Source organism: Euleptes europaea, chromosome 3 (assembly GCF_029931775.1).
Source record: "Euleptes europaea isolate rEulEur1 chromosome 3, rEulEur1.hap1, whole genome shotgun sequence".
NCBI classification, from domain to species: domain Eukaryota; kingdom Metazoa; phylum Chordata; class Lepidosauria; order Squamata; family Sphaerodactylidae; genus Euleptes; species Euleptes europaea.
Genome location: NC_079314.1, coordinates 111,738,419 through 111,749,417, shown reverse-complemented (window position 1 = coordinate 111,749,417; position 10,999 = coordinate 111,738,419).

Here is a 10,999-nt window from a genome sequence, read left to right as displayed (position 1 = left end):
GTGGAGCATGGGGAGGGTGGGGTTTGGGGAGGGGAGGGACTTCAATGCCAAAGAGTCCAGTTGCCGAAGTGGCCATTTTCTCCAGGTGAACCGAACTCTATCGGCTGGAGATCAGTTGTAATAGCAGGAGATCTCCCGCTAGTTCCTGGAGGTTGGCAACCATACAAATAAAAGCATTGTTTATGGAGACAAACAGGGATTTGAGATCTGTGAGCCAAATGCAGGGTTCCATCCAGGGTTGGTGCCTAAAGTGTTGTCAAGTCACAGATGAAATATGGCGACCCCAGCAAGGGGCTTTCAGGGCAAGTGAGAAGCAGAAGCGGTTTGCCTTCCTTTGCAGAGCCTTCCTTGGTGGTCTCCCTTTCAAGTGCTGACTCTGACTGGGCTGTAGTACCATGCCACCTGCCTTTCTCCTCACAAACTATCCATGGCTAAAATAAATGGAGATGTTGGTGAAGTCTGAACTGAGCCACTGTATGCAAGGTGACACGAAACCTCTATCAATGATTTTCTATCTGAGGTAACTTATTCACACATGGAAGGCGTTGCAGGAAGCAGGGATTTAACAGGCAAGAATCTAGGCCTTAGGCAGAAAAAAGGTTGCTTCAATCCATCAAGGTGGTAAGATGTCCTGATTGCCGCACATGTGCCCATGCCCTGCAGATAAGGTTGCCAACCTGCAGGTGGTATACAAATACTCAGAGCCAGTTAACAAAATACAAAAATTATTATTGAGTGCTAGACAAAAGAGACAATATGAAGTGAATATACTTAACAACTGTGACTAAGCAAAATACAATATGTACAAGGAATGAGTTATTTTCTGGGCAATAAAGTCCTCTTCTTAAAGATGATCCGTTTCAATGGTATGATTAATTTTCAGATATTAATCCAACAGGTATGGATCCACAGTTTTATAAGTCAAGACATAGGGGGACGGCCGTTTCACCTTGGTTTCTTCAGCCCCATATTATTTCATCCATACAAAGGTAATTTCACAGCCTAATCAAGTCCATAAAGGTTCAATCTTAAGCCACAGCAATGTCCACAAGTTCCCCTAAGGGATACTAACATGTTAGTATCCCTTAGGGGAACTTGTGGACATTGCTGTGGCTTAAGATTGAACCTTTATGGACTTGATTAGGCTGTGAAATTACCTTTGTATGGATGAAATAATATGGGGCTGAAGAAACCAAGGTGAAACGGCCGTCCCCCTATGTCTTGACTTATAAAACTGTGGATCCATACCTGTTGGATTAATATCTGAAAATTAATCATACCATTGAAACGGATCATCTTTAAGAAGAGGACTTTATTGCCCAGAAAATAACTCATTCCTTGTACATATTGTATTTTGCTTAGTCACAGTTGTTAAGTATATTCACTTCATATTGTCTCTTTTGTCTAGCACTCAATAATAATTTTTGTATTTTGTTAACTGGCTCTGAGTATTTGTATACCTTTTACCCGTGCTAATTTCCAAACCGGTTAGGTATAGGCACGGAGGTGCTTTCGTTTTGGCTTTGCTAACCTGCAGGTGGTGGCTGGAGATCTCCCGGTATGACAACTGATCTCCAGCCGATAGAGACCAGTTCCCCTGGGGGAAATGGCTGCTTTGGCAATTGGACTGTATGACATTCCTTCCCCCCCAAATCCCATCTTCCTCAGGCTCCACCCCCCAAAATCTCCAGGTATTTCCCAACCCAGAGCTGGTAACCCTACCTCCGGTGCTTATATGAGCATTTCTCCTGTTCTGAAGATAGGCTTGGCAACCTCTAGGTACTAGCTGGAGATCTGCTATTACAACTGATCTCCAGCAGATAGAGATCAGTTCACCCGGAGAAAATGGCCGCTTTGGCAATTGGACTCTATGGCATTGAAGTCCCTCCCCTCCCAAACCCTGCCCTCCTCAGGCTCTGCCCCCAAAAACCTCCCGCCAGTAGCGAAGGGGGACCTGGCAACCCTATTTGAAGATGCCACCCTGCTAGGGTTGACAACCCTGGATTGAGAAATTCCTAGAGATTTTGGGGGTGGAGCCTGGGAAGGGCGGGGTTTGAGGAGAGGAGGGATCTTATTGAGGTATAACACCATAGAGACTACCATCCAAACCAGCGATTTCCTCCAGGGGACCCGATCTCTGTATTCTGAAGATCAATTGTAATTCCGGGAGATCTCCAGGACTCACTTGCAAATTGGCAACCCTACACCCTGCAAAGAACAACAGCTCGTTGTACCTGTGCATCCTCTCTTGTGGCTCCCATCTTGTATAGTAGCCTACCTGAGTAAGTCTGGAAATGCTTCTTTCATTGCACAGGAGTAAAACTATTGTTCAGGAGGGTATTTTTACAAAAGGGATAGGAATGTGGGGAAAGAGAAATGCTCAAGAGGTCACACGCCTTGCATTGGAAACATGGTTGTCACTTAAATTATCTCTGAATATTTTTCATCAGGCTTCTTCTATTCCTTTCCTCATCCACTGTTGACAGCATAGCATGGAGGAGAGGGCTATCCATGGCTACTAGTCAAAATGGATACTAATCATGATGCATACCTATTCTCTCCAGAATCAGAGAAGCATGCCCATTATACTAGTTGCTGTGGAACACAGGCAGGACAATGCTGCTGCAGTTGTCTTGTTTGTGGGCTTCCTGGAGGCACCTGGTTGTCCGCTGTGTGAACAGACTGCTGGACTTGATGGAAATTGGTCTGACCCAGTATGGCTTTCTTATGTTCTTATGTCCATGCAGTTTTTATTTCACGTTTTGCGAATGGTGCCACCTGATTCTATTGCACAGTCGGCTTCCTAATGGTGTAATCCACTTTTATTGTCTTGTTGATTGTGCTTATTATAATGGCCTTCAATTACCGCGTTGTTTTAGCGTTGGTGTAATTTGCCTCGAGTGGCATTGAGAATGTCAGTAGAAGTAAAGTAAATAAATGTGTGCAAGGAATTCTCCAGTCACTTCAATGGGGCAGAGAGCTCCGGGGCACATTTCTCCTCTCCATCACTGATGCCCCTTGCACAAGACCTCTGTGGCACATTTTTTGTTTGTTTAACAAAATTCATTCCCCACCTTTCTGACCTCATAAGGGCCACCCATACATAAGAAATCGGATCTTGTACCCATTAAAGCCAACAAAAAACACATCACGAAACCATTAAAACCAGCGCTAAAATACCTAAAAACATCAATTAAAACACTGGGCAGGAAGGAAGAATCTCTGAGGGAATGCATCACATTTCGAATCATAGAGTGGGAAGGGGCATACAGGCCATCTAGTCCAACCCCCTGCTTAATGCACGATCAGCCTAGAGCATCCCTGACAAGTGCTTGTCCAGCCTCTGCTTAAAGACTGCCAGTGAGGGGGAGCTCACCACCTCCCTAGCTAGCTGATTCCACTGACGAACTATGCTTACTGTAAAAAATAATAATCCTAATATCCAGCCGGTACCTTGCTGCCTGCAATTTATACCCATTATTGTGAGTCCTATCCTCTGCTGCCAATAGGAACAGCTCCCTGCCCTCCTCTAAGTGACAGCCCTTCAAAGACTTAAAGAGAGCAATCATGCCCCCCTTCTGATGAAGAGAAAAGTTATTTCTCTGATCTGGATATGTGATTAAAAATCGATAACGTTATTGTTATCGTAAAAATCAATATTCGCTTGAATATACGATGAAGCCTGAGTGATTGTCTTTCTGACTCCACAGGATCCCAGGCTGAATAAGCAGGGAAGTTTTGTTTTGAGACTGAGGTTGCTGTATCGGTTAAGATCAGCAGGCTTATGCTGAAATAACTGTTTACTCAGAGAACTGTTCTAAAATAACACAGTTTTACTAACTTTCTTACGTTCATGTAGTTAAGCTGAACTCAGAGAAACCATGCGACTTTTCTTATGCTTTGCAGGCAGATATAATAATGTCTGAACTGATTGAAACATACATTCTTAACCAAGAGAGAGAGGCTGATAGATTGACAGCGCTTAATCAACCGACCGAGACAAAATTCTATCTGTCAAGGATTCTCCCAGCTTGCAACGCCCTCCCTCCAGTAGAAACAATGTTCTTATGCAAGGATGTCAAATCCCTTCTACCTTCTACCTCCTCCTAACTGAACATTCCCGAGTCCGTCAGCCTTTCCTCCCAGGGCTTGGTCTCCAGGCCCCTGATCATCCTCGTCGCTCTCTTCTACACCCGCTCCATCCTGTCCACATCCTTTTTGAAGTGAGGCCTCCAGAAATGCACACAATGCTCCAGTTGCGGCCTGACCAATTCAATGTACTGCGGGAGTTCCTGCATCTTACAATATGGATGTAGAAGTTCCGTTTAGTTATCGTGATTAACAGACCGTCTTCCATGAATTTGTTTACTCCCTTTTTAAGGATATATGTTAGTGGCCATCATGGCTGCATATCGTGTTCGTGAATTCTGTAAGGGCATACACACATTTACAAATGAAGAAGAGTTCTGTGAAACTCCGAACCTTGCCAATTTTCGTCGTTAACAAAATACAGACAGTGAAAATCCCAACGTGAGATGGCTTGTCTCAATAAAGGAAGCCATGGGCTTCAGTTTGCAAGACCTGAGAAAGGCTGTTAATGATGGGATGTTTTGGAGGTCATTAATTCCAATTGCCAAAGCAGCCATTTTCTCCAGGTGAACTGATCCCTATCAGCTGGAGATCAGTTGTAACAGCAGGAGATCTCCCGCTAGTACCTGGAGGTTGGCAACCCTAGGCATTGCGTGACGCTGTACTCTCACTTCTAGATTTACCATAGAGAGTTGGGAGATTGCTAGAGTGTCACTGCAGTGAGTGGCATCACTTCTGCTTACACAACCAGAAGTGGCAGCAAGGCATCAGCGCAATGGCACTCCTCCCCGTTTTCTCCAGCTGTTGCGGAGGTCTGATCCCTCTACCCTTGATCCACACAAGCAGGCAATGGCAGCCAGAATGGTGAGTGGGGAACCCTGCCAGAATGGTGAGAGCACTCCTCTCCCCTTCTCATTTCTTGCTATTTATGCAGGGAACATTTGGCACAGCTCCAGTATCAGCTCATTGAAAGACAGAAAGGAATGCAAAATCTGCATGAAGCTGACTGGGAAGGAGGAGAAGCTGGCACACAAATTCGTTACATAAGCTCAAGAGGTTAGACGAGCCAGCATGATGCAGTGGTTGGTTAAGAGAGGCAGACTCTTGAGTCCCTTCCCATCCCCAAACCCCGCCTCTTTAGGCTGTACCCCCAAAATCTCCCTCCGGTTGTGAAGCGGGAACCTGGCAACCCTAGCTGGAGATCTCTCGTTATTACAACTGATCTCCAGCCGATACAGATCAGTTCACCTGGAGAAAATGGCCACTTTGGCCATTGGGCTCTATGGCGTTGACGTCCCTCCCCTCCTCAAACCCCGCCCTCCTCAGGCTCTGCCCCCAAAACATCCCACTGGTGGTAAAGAGGGACCTGGCAACCCTAGTCACAGTTCTCTCAGAACTCTCTCAGCCCCACCTACCTCTCAAGGTGTCTGTTGTGGGGAGGGGATTGTAAGCTGTTTTGAGATTCCTTGAAGGTAGAGAAAAAGTGGGGTATAAAAACCAGCTCTTCTTCCTAGCAGATTCCCTCATCAACATGTGTGTGTGTGTGAAGTGCCTTCAAGTCGCAGCCGACTTATGGCGACCCCTTTTTGGGGTTTTCATGGCAAGAGACTAACAGAGGTGGTTTGCCAGTGCCTTCCTCTGCACAGCAACCCTGGACTTCCTTGGTGGTCTTCCATCCAAATACTAACCAGGGCTGACCCTGCTTAGCTTCTGAGATCTGACGAGATCAGGCTAGCCTGGGCCTTCCAGGTCAGGGCAACCCTTTAATTACTAGTGGTTTATCTATGGTATCTACCCTTTAATTACTAGTGGTTTATCTACGGTATCTACTCTTATCTGCCTTGGTTGCTGAGTACTGCTGGCTCGGAGACATCTCATTATAACCTTGTTATAACATAGAGCTAACTTCTTCTGCCTTGTAAGAGATAATTAGATGGCGTACCTGTTTGAGTCTGGAGATTGGACTATTCTTAAAAACTTTATCACTGACAAGGAGTCTTTTGATGGAATTTCATTATGACAAGGAGATTTTATGGAATATATTGAGAGACAGAGACCTCTACTAGCTGCCTTTCGTTGAAGGAATTTATTGCAAACTGTAAACTACTGCAAATAACGTGCTTGTTGAGGTTTTGCCATGCTTTGTAACGAACTTTCAACGTCTTTTTAACGTCCTTGAGGGCTGGTCAGCCCAATCCAATTTGCAGAATTTTATTTTATATCTTTTCCTCTTTCTCCCCCTAAGGAGAATTGTGAAGACAGAACCAGCTAGCTAGACCTTCTTAGCAATGGGGGCTTACAAAAGAGCACATGATGCAGAGGGATTAACTCCCTCTCCAGTAAGCAAACAGACCAAATGGAGGATTTTTTCACAATAAAAAGCACTACTGAGTGTGCTGTTCCAACTTCAAACCGACTCGCTGTGCTGGCTAATTATACATTTGAAAACCAAGGCTCTGATGAGTGGGGTGATTTAACTACTCATTTACAAGAAGAAGTCAAGGAAACTAAAGAAGACCGTTTTGCTATTGATATATTAAAGAAGTTCTCCCATCTCACTGCCCAAACGGTCGACCTTATTTTCAAAAGAATAAATCATTTAGAGACTAAAATGGATCAACTGAGTCAGCAATTATTGAAATACCTCAGTCCCAGCTCTAGTGATAATGGAAAGGCTGCATCTAAACAGTCTAAACAGTTTACCAACATGCAAAAGAGAGCAAAGGGGGCTTCACTGAAGCAGTCAGGGGAAGGGAGACCACAATTTCACCTTTTGCTGCAGCCATGCAAGATGTGCATAACTGTTTGTGGTTACAGAGGCCAGAGGCCATCATGGAAATCTAAACGACTAGTTACTCACCACTTAAGAGCTTTATTTGGCATGAGTTTATCCTCAGTCGATCCAAAATCGATAGAATCACTCCACAACTCGAATCAGGCACAAAGAATTTTATTCACTTTTGATAGTCCTAGGATTGCTACTTTGCTGCTTCGTCAGAAATCTTTTCTGTACCATAAAGGGATATTTCCAGCACGCGTTTTTAACAACTTAGTTTTATCACCTCTGCTGCCAAAATACCAAGACTCTAAATAACTGAAACCAACGAAGGATACTGATACAGCGCCAGTGGGACACCAGCATCAACAAGATCTGATACAGTGGACTGATCTACCTAACCAACATATCTTGGACCCAGAAGATTCCTCATTAGAAAACTCAATAGGAGAAGAACTTTTAAACTCTTTCTCAGGTCTCCCTCCCACAGAACAAACAAAGATCACTAATAGACTGGACCAATTAACACTTAAACTCCTGAGTGTCAATGAAACAGATTCAGTTTTACAAGCCTCTCTGGAACCTATAAATAATAATACTTCCACGGCAACCTCCAGAGAAGGGCAACAAAGATGGTGAGGGGTCTGGAGACCAAGTCCTATGAGGAAAGGTTGAAGGAGCTGGGTATGTTTAGCCTGAAGAGGAGAAGACTGAGAGGGGATAGGTTAACCATCTTCAAGTACTTGAAGGGCTGTCACATAGAGGAGGGTGCTGAGTTGTTTTCTGTTGCCCGAGAAGGTCGGACCAGAACCAATGAGTTAAAATTAAATCAAAAGAGTTTCCGTCTAGACATTAGGAAGATTTTCTAAGAGTTAGAGCGGTTCCTCAGTGGAACAGGGTCCCTCTGGAGGTGGTAAGCTCTCCTTCCCTGGAGGTTTTTAAGAAGAGGTTAGATGGCCATCTGTCAGCAATGCTGATTCTGTGACCTTAGGCAGGTGATGAGAGGGAGGGCATCTTGGCCATCTTTTGGTCACTAGGTGTTGGGGGGAGGTAGTTGTGAATTTCCTGCATTGTGCAGGGAGTTGGACTTGATGACCCTGGTGGTCCCTTCTAACTCTAGGATTCTATGATTTTAAGCACATCAAAGCCTTCTGTCCCAGTGACCTTGGTTCCAGAGGTACTAAACTTCAGAGAGAGAGATGATAGCTGCTTTACTGCCCACCAGATGGAAGTTGAATCTAATTTGGCCCATAACAACCTAAAGAACATGAAGGAGATACGAACTGCGTCTCCAGTCCCATCTAAAAATTGTTGCGTTTTTCTGGATGTGGAGGGTGACTTAAATAAGATCTTGATAGCGGCCTGACAACTAAAGCTCCTGTCTTGGAACATTGGGGGCTGGAGGAATAAATTCCATGATTCGGTTTTTTTAACTTTCCTGAAAGAGCACAACATCTTGTTCTTGTAGGAAACCTGGTCTTTGGAGCATGACTTCCCTGATATTCAGGGTTACAGGGCCTTCTCTGTGTCCGCAACCAAAACCCGCCTAAAAGGACGGGGCAATGGAGGTTTGACCATTTTTATTACTGTAGACTTGAATGTTGAAGTACAAGTTTTAGATATTAACCCTTGTAACAATTTTCAGATTTTGTTGCTTAAAGGTTTTCATTTTGGTAATCTCTTATGTATAAATGTATATATGCCACCTAAATGTTCTTGGTCCCAAAAATCTGGGATTTTGTGGAATGCACTGTCTGATAGTATGGATTCTCTCCTTTTCCAATAGCCTAACTCCCAGCTGATCCTAGGAGGTGACTTTAACGCGAGAATAGGTTCAGGTGTTATTGATGTAAGAGCAAACATCAAGGAGCAAATTGCCACCCATGCTACTCTATTGGAACGGTCATCTAAGGATAGGGTAATTAATAAGTTTGGGCTCAAATTTTTGGAATTGCTCTCCCAGACTAACCTATGTGTCCTGCATGGTACAGCCCTGGATAGTACTGGGGGCACTTTTACTTACTTATCAACTTTTGGGGCTAGCACAATAGACTATATTGCTATTTCTTCTGCCCTATTGAAATCTGTGGATAAGTTTGAGGTGGCTGATTGCCCCCTAAGTGATCATTGCCCATTGAGGTTATCTCTTAACATCATGCCAACATGTTACTAAAACCAGTCTTGGATCCTAATGATGACACAACACTGGGCCTTAGGAGACTTAGATGGTCGGATCAACTCAATTCTAAATTTTCTCATATTTTCGAAAACTCTGAAATGGAGTCTCAGAAGTTAGCTCTCCGGCATTCAGTTAATGATGTTTTCAAAATTTTTGAAGACATAATTGGCTATCTTAAGCTCGTGTTAATAAACACCAGACCTGTTAAGCCCAGGTTGTATCCAAATACTGGCTGGTTCGACCTGGAATGTAAGGCTCTGAAAAAAGAAATTACATATACAATTAAACAAGCAAGACGCACTAATGATGGGTACTAGTGGTTTACATGGCAGTTAGAGACTTTGAGGGGACTTGTTGCTATGGAGTTTAATCGCCCTGAACGTATTTGTTTGCCAAAGGTCTTGTTTTGGGACTCAAAATATTGTCTACCATAAAGAGAATGGCATTTTTTGTTTAAAAAATATTTGTATGTAATCTCTATATATCTCAGAGTCCTTAGATTGGATGCTAAAAACCTAAAACAAAATTATTACTCTTTCGGCCCTGGTTTGGCAAGCAATTTCCTTATCAGTGGGTGCAAACAATAGGGAAAATAGACTCCCTGCTTGTCAGCCTCTTTATATAAGGATGGTGTGACCCCTCTTTTCATGGCATCTTGGCCATCTTCGGGGCGTGGAGTAGGAGTCACTGGGTGTGTGTGGGGGGAGGTAGTTGTTAAAATACTGCATTGTGCAGGGGGTTGGACTAGATGACCCTGGTGGTCCCTTCCAACTCTATGATTCTATAATCTTCTTGTCTTCAGAGCCGTCCCACATGGGACTGCGCCGGCACAGGCCGATGCGTGCCTGCACAGAAGACTCGATGAACAACAGTTTACATATAGGTGCAAACTTGTTTTCTCTCCAGCTACCTTACAGGGCCATAAAAGAGACGTGAGTTGACAGAAACCACACTGATTGTGTAATGTGTGATAAGGCTCTTAGATGAACCATTATCTCATAATCTGCCATCTCCTCCCTCTGTATTGTAGGAAATCAATGACTGCCCCTACAGGGTGGTTGTAAACTTGACTGAAATACTGTGTGAAGTCTGTTTAGAAAAGGAAAAGTATATCCACAGAGTGGTGCTATTTACACAGCCCAAATAATGCACTTTCAGTTCACTTTCACTGCACCTTAACGATCATTTGCAAGTGGATTTTGCCAGTTCACATAGTAAAATCCACCTTCAAAATGCATTGAAAGTGGATTGAAAGTGCATTATTTGGGCTGTGTAAATAGCACCTAAGTGTTGTTATGATTTCCAGAGGGGATTCCAAGTTAGTCTGTTGCGACAAAATCAAACAGAAATCTGGTGGAACCTTAAAGATTATCAAAATTTATTTCAGCATAAGATTTTGTGCTCACTTTATCAGATGGAAGAACTGTCCATCCATAGTAGCTATATTTATACTTCAAGTTACAAGTACCGAAAAGGGGGGGGGCACGTTAGGGAAATGTCTAAAGCAACTACCGATCAAAGAGAAGGCTTTAAGAGGGGGGGTGGCATGTTCATGGAGGATACAGCTACCAATGGCTACTAGTCAAAATGAATACTAGTCATGGTACATACCTATTCTCTACAGAATCAGAGTATATATTAGGTGTTGTGGAACACAGGCAGGATGGTGCTGCTGCAGTTGTCTTGTTTGTGGGCTTCCTAGAGGCACCCGGTTGGCCACTGTGTGGACAGACTGCTGGACTTGATGGGCCTTGGTCTGATCCAGCAGGGCCTTTCTTATGTTCTTGTGTTATTTTGAGATTCATTCCATGCAGAGTGGGTGAAGATTTCCAGTGATTCATTCTAAGAAAAACCAGGCCGAGATGCATAGTTAATCTGCTACTTACTGTAACTGGCTGTATGGGGAATGATGGTTTGATCGTCTTGAGGTCATGATCCAATCAATGTATGTGTTT